Source organism: Dicentrarchus labrax, unplaced genomic scaffold (genome assembly GCF_905237075.1).
Source record: "Dicentrarchus labrax unplaced genomic scaffold, dlabrax2021, whole genome shotgun sequence".
NCBI classification, from domain to species: domain Eukaryota; kingdom Metazoa; phylum Chordata; class Actinopteri; family Moronidae; genus Dicentrarchus; species Dicentrarchus labrax.
Window position 1 is genome coordinate 31003373 of NW_026136705.1, and position 9757 is coordinate 31013129.

General features: G+C 39.6%; 2 non-coding genes across 2 annotated transcripts; both read right to left on the reverse strand.

The window, feature by feature from the left end:
- Positions 1 to 9119: 9119 nt before the first annotated feature.
- On the reverse strand, positions 9120 to 9208 carry trnay-gua (transfer RNA tyrosine (anticodon GUA)). The gene is given in 2 exon segments: positions 9120 to 9155; positions 9172 to 9208. It is a non-coding gene; the product is annotated as a tRNA-Tyr (tRNA).
- A 268-nt stretch (positions 9209 to 9476) lies between these two features.
- Positions 9477 to 9565, reverse strand: trnay-gua (transfer RNA tyrosine (anticodon GUA)). Its single transcript is given in 2 exon segments — positions 9477 to 9512; positions 9529 to 9565. It is a non-coding gene; the product is annotated as a tRNA-Tyr (tRNA).
- Positions 9566 to 9757: the final 192 nt, after the last annotated feature.

The following is a 9757-nucleotide window of genomic DNA, read 5'->3' on the forward strand; positions in this document are numbered from 1 at the left end:
TTTGATTGTTATGATAATGACTATTGTTATCCTTATTCCTTCTTATTCATATTTGTATTATTATTATTATTATTGGCAATTTAGGTATTTTGGCTTATTATTATTACTCTCTCTGTCTCTCTGTCTGTCTCTCTGCCTGTCTCTCTCTAGATTTTACTCTCTAAACTTTATTTTATCAACATTTTAAATGTTAACATTTAAAAACCTGAATTTGGGGAGAGAAGAGAAGAGAAAAGATTTACTGATGCACTTTTATTACAGGTACATTTTGACACCTGCTGCACTTGTTTTATTTCCCGCCTCCACCAGAAAGACCTAAAAATACAGAATAAAAATAGGAGCTGGCAGGAGTCTGACATCAGTGTCACATTACTGCAGGTGGGGAGCAGCAACTTCTTGCAGCTCTTTCTTTACACTGAAACAGGCTTTAAACAGATGTTCCTGTTCCCCAGAGGACGAATCCGGCAGACGCTGACGGTCCTCTGATTGTTCCTCTGGCGCCACCAGCAGGTCAAAGTTGTAACTTGTTAAATATCTCAGCATCCATAATGGAGGAAGAAGTTTTCACTGATGTTACGGAAAATTCCTATTTCAGGAATATCGCTCCGAACATGAAACTTGTGAAAAGTGTAAAAGTGTTTGGTTTGATTCTTATATTCAGGTGATTAAACACTAAACATACCTGTAAATATTAGATTCCTGACAATAGATCCTCCTCAATGTTACACTTGACTTCATGTTCAAAGTTTTTAACTTAACAAGTTGAATTTGTGTAACTTAAAATTGTCGATGTGAACAGTTTAAAAAAAAATTAGTTAAAATAACTGAACACATTACAGTGTATTATTTAATATCTACATCTTGATGTCCATTGTTCTAATACAGCTTGAGTTCAGCTCCAGAATCAGTGAGCAGAAAACACTGAAGGGGTCAGGGGTCATTCATTTCCTCAGTGATTGATAAGGGGCTCCTTAAGAGTCTTTACTGGAACAGAAAACAATAAATCATGGAGAAGTTATGGTTATAATGACCTCACCTCATCTGTCTGACCTCACCTGATGGGTTCATTGTGTGTGCGTGTGTGTGTGTGTGTGTGTGTGTGTGTGTGTGTGTGTGTGTGCGTGTGTGTGTGTGTGTGTGTGATATCTGTGTACAGTCTAAACTGAAACAAAAAAACTCACCTCCCCAGGCACCGGCGTTCTCCGTCCCCAGAGTGCCTCATCTGCACTGACATATGGACACACACACACACACACACACACACACACACACACACACACACACATCATCACCTCTCCAGATGCTCTCCCACACACTCCCCACTCATTCTCACCCTGATTCATAATCTGCTCAGAGACTCTCCACGCTGACATAATCCGGTGGGACCAATGTCTGTCTCTCTGCAGCTCGTCCAAATATTTAAAAAAAGAAAACCTTTCTTCGCACAGCGACAGAGGCTCAGTCTGCCTCGCTGCTACCTGCGTACAGAGCTCGTGGGATTTAGGGATTCACTCCACGACGTCTGTGTTTCACTCACATTTACAGACGTACATACTGACAGTTTACAGCAGGAGCCAATCAGCAGCTGTCAAAGCTTTCATCGTTTTCACTTCATCCTCTAAAACTTAAGGAATGTGAGGTCAGATGTTTGCTTCCTCCTACAATGTTAAACATTATAAGGAACATTTATTTTAACAAATTAACCTCCATAATCCCAGATTTCAACCATCTCAATGACCACTCAAATTTAATATAATTTATTTTTATTTTAAGTAATTTTCCAGTATTTCATAGTAAATGTGTGTATAAGTGTGTGTATGCAGTGTATATATTCTCAAAATGTATTTATTATTTCTTCATCTGTTTCTTTTGGGTGTTACTTATATATTTATTTTATTTTATTTTGGAGGGACAGTTGATGGATGCTTGTATATTTATGTTAAAATGACTGAAGTTATATAATGGCAGAAATTAACAAAAAAGAAACATATTGAGTCCGTATGATTGTTTAAAAAATAAAATAAAGTAATAGAGAATAAAAGAGAATTCTATAAAATGTTTCTACAATTATCAGTAAAAATATTCACAGACAATGAATCAGCTGTTCTCTACTGTTATTGTTATTATTGAATATAATATGAAATATCTATCTATATAACATATAGTCAGTTACTCTGATAGAAACGAGGTTCCTTAAGGAAAAAGGATCCACTGCTTTAATCGACACTGATGCATCATAATCTATAACCTGATCACATGGTATGAATTATAACCCCAAACTCTTAATCTGAAAGTACCCACAGCTGTAAGATGAACAGGGGGAGCATAAAGTGCAATATTTATATTATTTATATTTATATATATTATAGATATATAAGGAAGCACAAAATGGAAACATTCAAGTAAAGTAGTTCAGATTAAACCCACAGACGACCTCTGGAGTGAGATCATACCGGCTCGCGGAGAGACAGACTTTCTAATATCTGCACTGACATGAAAGGAGCGTACGAGTGGAGACGGCTTCATTTCCTCCTCCTCCTCCTCCTCCTCCTCCTCCAGCGTGGCGAGCAGCCTGTAAGGAGGTCAGGAGTCAGCGTCTGTCACAGCTTCCCCACAATATCCCCATAAATGATCAGCGGATCATTTCAGGGAGAGGAACCGCGGAGAGAAAGAAACAGACAGCTGAGTCCAATGTTTTTCATCTGACGTTCCAACTCATTAAATCTGTATGTTAGTGTCCTCGGGCTGCTAGTTACTGTGGTTACGGCGAGTTGGCTGATGTTTTTTTTTCGTTGCGGATGTAAGTTCATCGGCTTTGTTGTCGGCACCGAAGCTGGACTGCGGGCGAAAGAACAAGAAGATCTTTCATGTGAAATGTGCTCGTTAGCCGTCTGCCTCGGAGCCACACGAGAGGATCAGTTTCAGCTCTGCGTGTGGGACAGAGACGGGATTAGCCTAGCTTAGCACAAAGACTGGAGGCAGAGGGAAACTGCTAGCTTAGCTCCATCAAAAGATTACGGAAGAGAGTTTATTTTTGGGAGATTACAGTCTTACCGTCAGTAAACGTCACTTTAACCCAGAGATCAGAAAAAAAGAATTTTATTCGTCCCTCTCAGTCTGCACAGCGATTGGTCATTATTCGTAGCTCCACCCCCTCCCCCCGTAACTTACCACCAGTTTAACTGAGTCTAAACCAGTTTAACTGAGTGTGGACCAGTTTAACTGAGTCTAAACCAGTTTAACTGAGTGTGGACCAGTTTAACTGAGTGTGACCAGTCTAACTAAACCAGTTTAACTGAGTGTGAACCAGTCTAACTGAATGTGGACCAGTTTAACTGAGTGTGGACCAGTTTAACTGAGTCTAAACCAGTTTAACTGAGTGTGGACCAGTTTAACTGAGTCTGAACCAGTTTAACTGAGTGTGGACCAGTTTAACTGAGTGTGGACCAGTTTAACTGAGTGTGGACCAGTCTAACTGAGTGTGGACCAGTTTAACTTACCGTGAACCAGTTTAACTGAGTCTAAACCAGTTTAACTGAGTGTGGACCAGTTTAACTTACCGTGAACCAGTTTAACTGAGTCTAAACCAGTCTAACTGAATGTGGACCAGTCTAACTGAGTGTGGACCAGTTTTTAAAAGTAGTGAATGTGACGTGTCTGTGAGCCAATCAACAGGAGGGAGGGAATGGGAAGCTGTTGTCATGGAGACAGAGTTTCAGTGTGTGTGTGTGTGTGAACAGGAAGCTGCAGTCAGTTGCATTTTTTCATTTACGTTGATGAAGCTCTTCTCTCCTGTCTCCTCAAGTTTCCTCTCCTCTACTTTCCTTTACTCTCCTCCTCCTCTCCTCCTCCTCCTCCTTCCTATGTCCTCATTTCAATTTTCCTTTCCTCTCTTCATCTCTCATCCTCTGTCCTTTCCTTCAGTCCCCTCTCCTCCACCCTCTATAGCTTCCTCTCTCCTCCTCTCTCGTTTCCTCTCCTCCTCTCCTCCTGTTATATAACTCCTCCTGTCTTGTGGAGGCGTCTTATATAAGCACTGAGGCTTAATTCCTTTCTATTGAGACAGTGGACAAACTGTGTGTGTGTCTGTGTGTGTTACATTCACCTGTTTCCTGTTCCTAACTTCCCTTCAGTCTCTCCGTTGTCACCTCCTCTCTCTCTCCGCCTGGACTCTTCCTCCTGCTCCTCCTCCTGTCCTCGGCTCCTCTTTCCTTTCTTTTTCCTCTCTCCAGGTTTAAACAGAAACTGGACTCAGGGCGAACCGATGTGGGTCCTACACCTTCAACAGTTTATATAACAGACAGAGCTTCTGTCTGTGAAGTGTCTTAAACCTGCATTCTATGTAACGATCAGCAGGGGGCGGCTCCACTGGTTGCAATAACACACTGATACCATTCAGTCTTATGGAGAAATGAGTCGACTTCTCAGTTGATTTATGAGCTCAGTAAACAGTTTCCTGATGAGTTTCTGGTCTCAGTCTCTAGTTTCAGTCTTCTTCCATACAGCATGATGTTCATTTAGTAACTGATGGTCCCATTTAGAGTAAAACAGACTGTTCAGTTGAAGTTACAATGATCTGTGAGGTAAAATTACTGTTTTTCTCTATGGAGTCTGGTGGCGAGTGACAGCGATATTAAGACTGTTTCTGTTAAACCAACACTGTAAAAAATCATACAGAAATGTAGTGAAATCAACTACAAAACTAAACTGAATTATCTTTTTTCTCATCATGTAAATATAAAGGTTTTATTTATTTCAAGCTAATTAAACTTTGAAATTTTAAACTTGAAGGAAGGAAGTCAAATTTGTTTGTAATGTTCATTTGACTGAACAGTTCCTGGTTTAACTTAATGTCTTCAGCTTATTGAACGTGTTTTTCTCAAGTTCAGTTAACTTACTATATGATTTTTATAACGCAAATAAGTTCAGTTCACTCAGATTTGTAAAGCAGCAAATAAACATTTTAACAACAACCTGAGCCTGTCAATGTCCCATTACTGCTTTACAGAGAAAGAGGATTTAATGTAATTTACCCGTTGTTACATCAGAGTTCACTTTGGGTCTCAGCTGAAGCTCGTTAAATAAACCAAATGATGTTTTTTAGCAGAAACAGAAGTCTTTAATTATTCACGTCTGGATCTTCAATATCAGCGTGTTCAAATTGTCAGATCGGAGTTACCAGGTCGTTCCCATATTCCTGTGTGTGTGTGTGTGTGTGTGTGTGTGTGTGTGTGTGTGTGTGTGTGTGTGTGTGTGTGTGTGTTAGATGGTTGGAGGGGTGTTGAATGATGTGGAAAGCAAAGGTGCTCTGGGAACAAAAACACACACACTGGAGAATAGAGAATACAGTGTGTTGGAAAGTTGAAAGATTTCCCTGTGGAAGGACACACACACACACACACACACACACACAACTCACACACACCAAATAAAGAAAAATAGGACCCTTTTCTCCACACGAGTGAGCCGGAGGTTGGTGATCCGGCACTTTGGATTCACAGGAAAAACTGAACGGTGGCGGTTTGTGTCGTCTGGAGCAAGGTTTTTCCTTTTCTTTCTTCCCTGACTGAAATATCTGATCAATATTTCAGATTATATTCAATGTGTAACAATAACAGCAGAGATCAGCTGATAAACTGCACAATGAATGCAAACAGTGAACACAATGACTGCAGCAAGTTTGTGACAATGAGATAATTTTTCCTGATATTTTCAGGAACCTTTTATATAATTTTCTGTCTGTTTTATGTATTTTTCAATTTTTTAACCATCATACAGACTTTTTTCACAAATTCAGTGTTTTCTCCTCATTGTTCTTTCAGCTCTATTTCAGGAGGCTGATTATAAAAAAAACAAGAAATTAAATTGATTTTTATTCACAGAAATGCTGAGATATCTATTATGTATATTATTTAAGTTTTCTTACACCCCTTAAAATCAAGAAGTCCTCGCAACCCCCATTAAGGTGTGATGACGCCAGTTCACAATGAGAAGAGCAGATTTTTGCATAAATTAAAATTTTCTACTGCTGTTTCTACATCACGGCATATTTCCTCGAACAGGTGAAGCAGCAATTTCAAAGAGAAATACGTTTAATAAATCACAACTGTGTTTTTATTAATGTTTTATTAAAAACACACTTTGTAAATGAGACTATTTAAGAGTTCCTGTAACAGGCATTACATTGTTTTTTATTTCTTTCATCAGTAAATTATTACGCATTTTAAATACTTCATAAATGAGAACAAGTGCATTTAGCAGGAGGAAGAAATTCTCCAAATATATTCGTGACCCAAATAAAATCTCCTGCGACCCACGTTTGGGGCTCTGGGAATTAATGCTCTAGAGTAAAATGCCTACATTTCTCTAAGGGGTCCTCCTACCATTCAGTCACACCTGACATCCCAGTGCTTCCAGTACAACCCTCCCTGCTTTAAAACAGTGTCAGTATCCGTCTGTCAAAGGACAAATAAACAGAAGCAGAATGTGTATTTCCTGTTACCCTCTGGTTTCACTCTTCCTCTTACTTCTCCTCCTCCTCCTCCTTCGATGCTTCAGATGTTTTAACTCTGCAGTCAAAGCTTCTTTATTGTTTTATCACATTTTCAACGCGCGAGGTCAACGCAGATGGATGACACAACTTGACATATTGCTCATGTAACACACACACACACATTTCACCGATCAGCCGGATCTGCTTCGAGGCTACATCACACACACACACACACACACACACACACACAACACACCACCTGTCGCTTATTCCCTAAATCTGCCCGAGTCATCTGGAGTCACAGCTAAACCTCCTGCAGGCTTCAGTGTGTGTGTGTGTGTGTTTGTGTGTGTGTGTGTGTGTGTGTGTGTGTGTGTGTGTGTGTGTGAGTGTGTGTGTGTGTGTGAGTTTGTGTGAGTATGATGGGATTGGTTCCAGTTTGGTTAAATGGACGGTTGGACGGAGGGGGGGAAAGAAAAGGAGGCTGGAGGTCTGAAGATGGAGGGATTCACACATCTCATCTCGTCTCTCATTGGTTGAGGGTGCAAAAGCTAAATTATGATTTAAGAAAATTAGTCATTACTGAATCACATGTAGAAAACATTGAATATTTATCATCCTCTCACAACACAAATGTCATTTTTTTGCCCTTTTTCTGCAGCAGGTAGATTTTTAAACACGTCCTGTCGCGTCAGATGAAAGAAAAGTAGAAAATACAATTGTTTTATTCATCAATAAAGTTTTCAGAAATGCAGAAAAATTTATTTTAACTTCTAAACTGACCAGTATGTAGCTATATCGTTACCTTCACAGGTCTATTCAGAAAACTCTAAATTTCAAGGCAACTGTTCTTCAGTATGTTTTTAAGTTTCAGCCTCGAACTTTTAACCTTTTAAAATTGTTCACAGTGAGTACTGAACCCTGTTTTTATTATTCACATAAATCATCCTGACGCACTGATAACTGATGAATCAAAACCAAATGTTCAGTTTATTACAGCAAAATAACTAATTATTATTTAGTCATAAAAGTAGTCTCTGACGTAAAATATTTTCATTATTGTAACCACAGTTTTTTATACAGATAGAACAGATGACTGGAGATGACAGGACTGATAAATGTGACATAGTAAGGAATTCAATCATAAAGACTTTTAGAGGTGGAGTGATTGGGAAACAGTGGTGGAATGTAACTAAGTACATTTACTAAAGTACTGAAGTATAAATCTGAGGTTTCTCTGCTTCCAATAAGAACGTCTCTACCTGTGAGGTTTTATCAAAATAAAAGTCCAACCTGTCATTGAGGGGAAGAAAGAGAGAGAGAGAGAGAACAGGAAAATTATGGAGGGAAAGAAAAAGGTGGAGGTGTGGATGCTGCTGCTGTGTGTGTGTGTGTGTGTGTGTGTGTGTGTGTGTGTGTGTGTGTGTGTGTGTGTGTTGGCCGGTAAAGAGCTTAGTGAGCATGAAGCAGCTGGTCAGACCTGATAACTGGACCACTACCTGCCAAACACACACGACCATGTGTCATCATGAAGTCACTCACAAACGCACACACACACACACACACACACACACACACACACACACAGGTTTTTGTGTGCTCAAAGGAAACTGCTGCCCAACCAGGTTTTTTGCTGTATTAGAGGGACACCACTTTCCACTTTCTTCACAGAGTCTCTTTTGAGCTGTAAAACACAAATATGACAACCTGACAACAGGGCTAATTAAGAGGACAGGAGATAATTAGATAAATGAGCCATGCCCATAACAAATGGGGCAAGGACAAAAATTACACTTAAGTGCATTAAAGGGCAGAATGTGAATGAATGGAACAGATAAGAGGACACACTTAATTTATGAAGACAATGTTTTACAGAACACTAGTACAAATAACATTGTTTGAGCCAGAATTGAAGCAGCGACCAAAAGTTTCCTGTTATTAACATCCTAGAGTCCTCCACTCTACCAACTGAGCTATCGAAGGGAACAGACAGTTCTGAACGACTGTAAATGACAGTGACCTAAACATGGAAAACGGACAATTGTTTTAAATTAAGTGCACGCTCATATATTTGACCCATTTGTAGAAACAAACATTGGACACCAACTCCAAACACATCCTTCGAGCCAGACAAGATATCTAGTAAAAGTTGTGCTAAAGTTGTGGCAGCTGACGTTTCTTCGATAACTGATGATTCTGTGTTACAATCCGAGTAATTGTGGACTAGAATGACTTTTGCAAAAGCTGAGCTCACTAGTTCTATAGAAACACTTCCACATTTTCAAAATGAGCATGACACTGACCCTGTCCTGCTAATACAAAGAGTCCGCCTCGTGAAGGTGTGTATTCATATCAAATGTCAGCTTGATGAACAAAACAACTACACACACACACACACACACACACACACACACACACAAACACAAAACAAAAACACAAACACGCACACACACACACACAGTATATACTCTTCATTTTAACACAAAAACGGACATGAACAGAAACAAACACTTACACATTTGGCAAGAAGAATGAAGTAATGACTTCAAACTCAAACACTGAATAAGTGCTTCTCACAATTTGGAACGTTTATAGAAACAAACATTGGACAACAACAAGAACTACATCCTTCGAGCTGGAATTGAACCAGCGACCTAAGGATTCCTACTATTAACATCCTACAGTCCACCGCTCTACCAACTAAGCTATCGAAGGGAAGAGACAGATGTCAGCCACTGGAAGTGACCGGACCTGAACATGAAAAATGGCTACCCGTGTTAGTCTACGTAAATGCTCGTTTAACAGCGTAAATTCCAAATAAACTTACTAAAGATTGAGGTACTTGTTAAACCACGGAGGAGAAAGAGCTTTTCTTCTGTCGGAACAAATCCAACAGTGACAGTGAACTCAATTTCTGAAGAAGTACTAGTTATGCAGGTGTCCGATTTGGAGATACAACCATTGGACACCAACTAAAACCACGTCCTTCGAGCTGGAATTGAACCAGCGACCTAAGGATTCCTGTTATCTACATCCTACAGTCCTCCGCTCTACCAACTGAGCTATCGAAGGGAGCAGAAAGGTTTGAGTGACTGTAAATCACAGTGACCTAAACATGGAAAACGGACAATTGTTTTAAATTAAGTGCACGCTCATATATTTGGCCCATTTGTAGAAACAAACATTGGACACCAACTCAAAACACATCCTTTCGAGCCAGACAAGATATCTAGTAAAAGTTGTGCTAAAGTTGTGGCAGCTGAC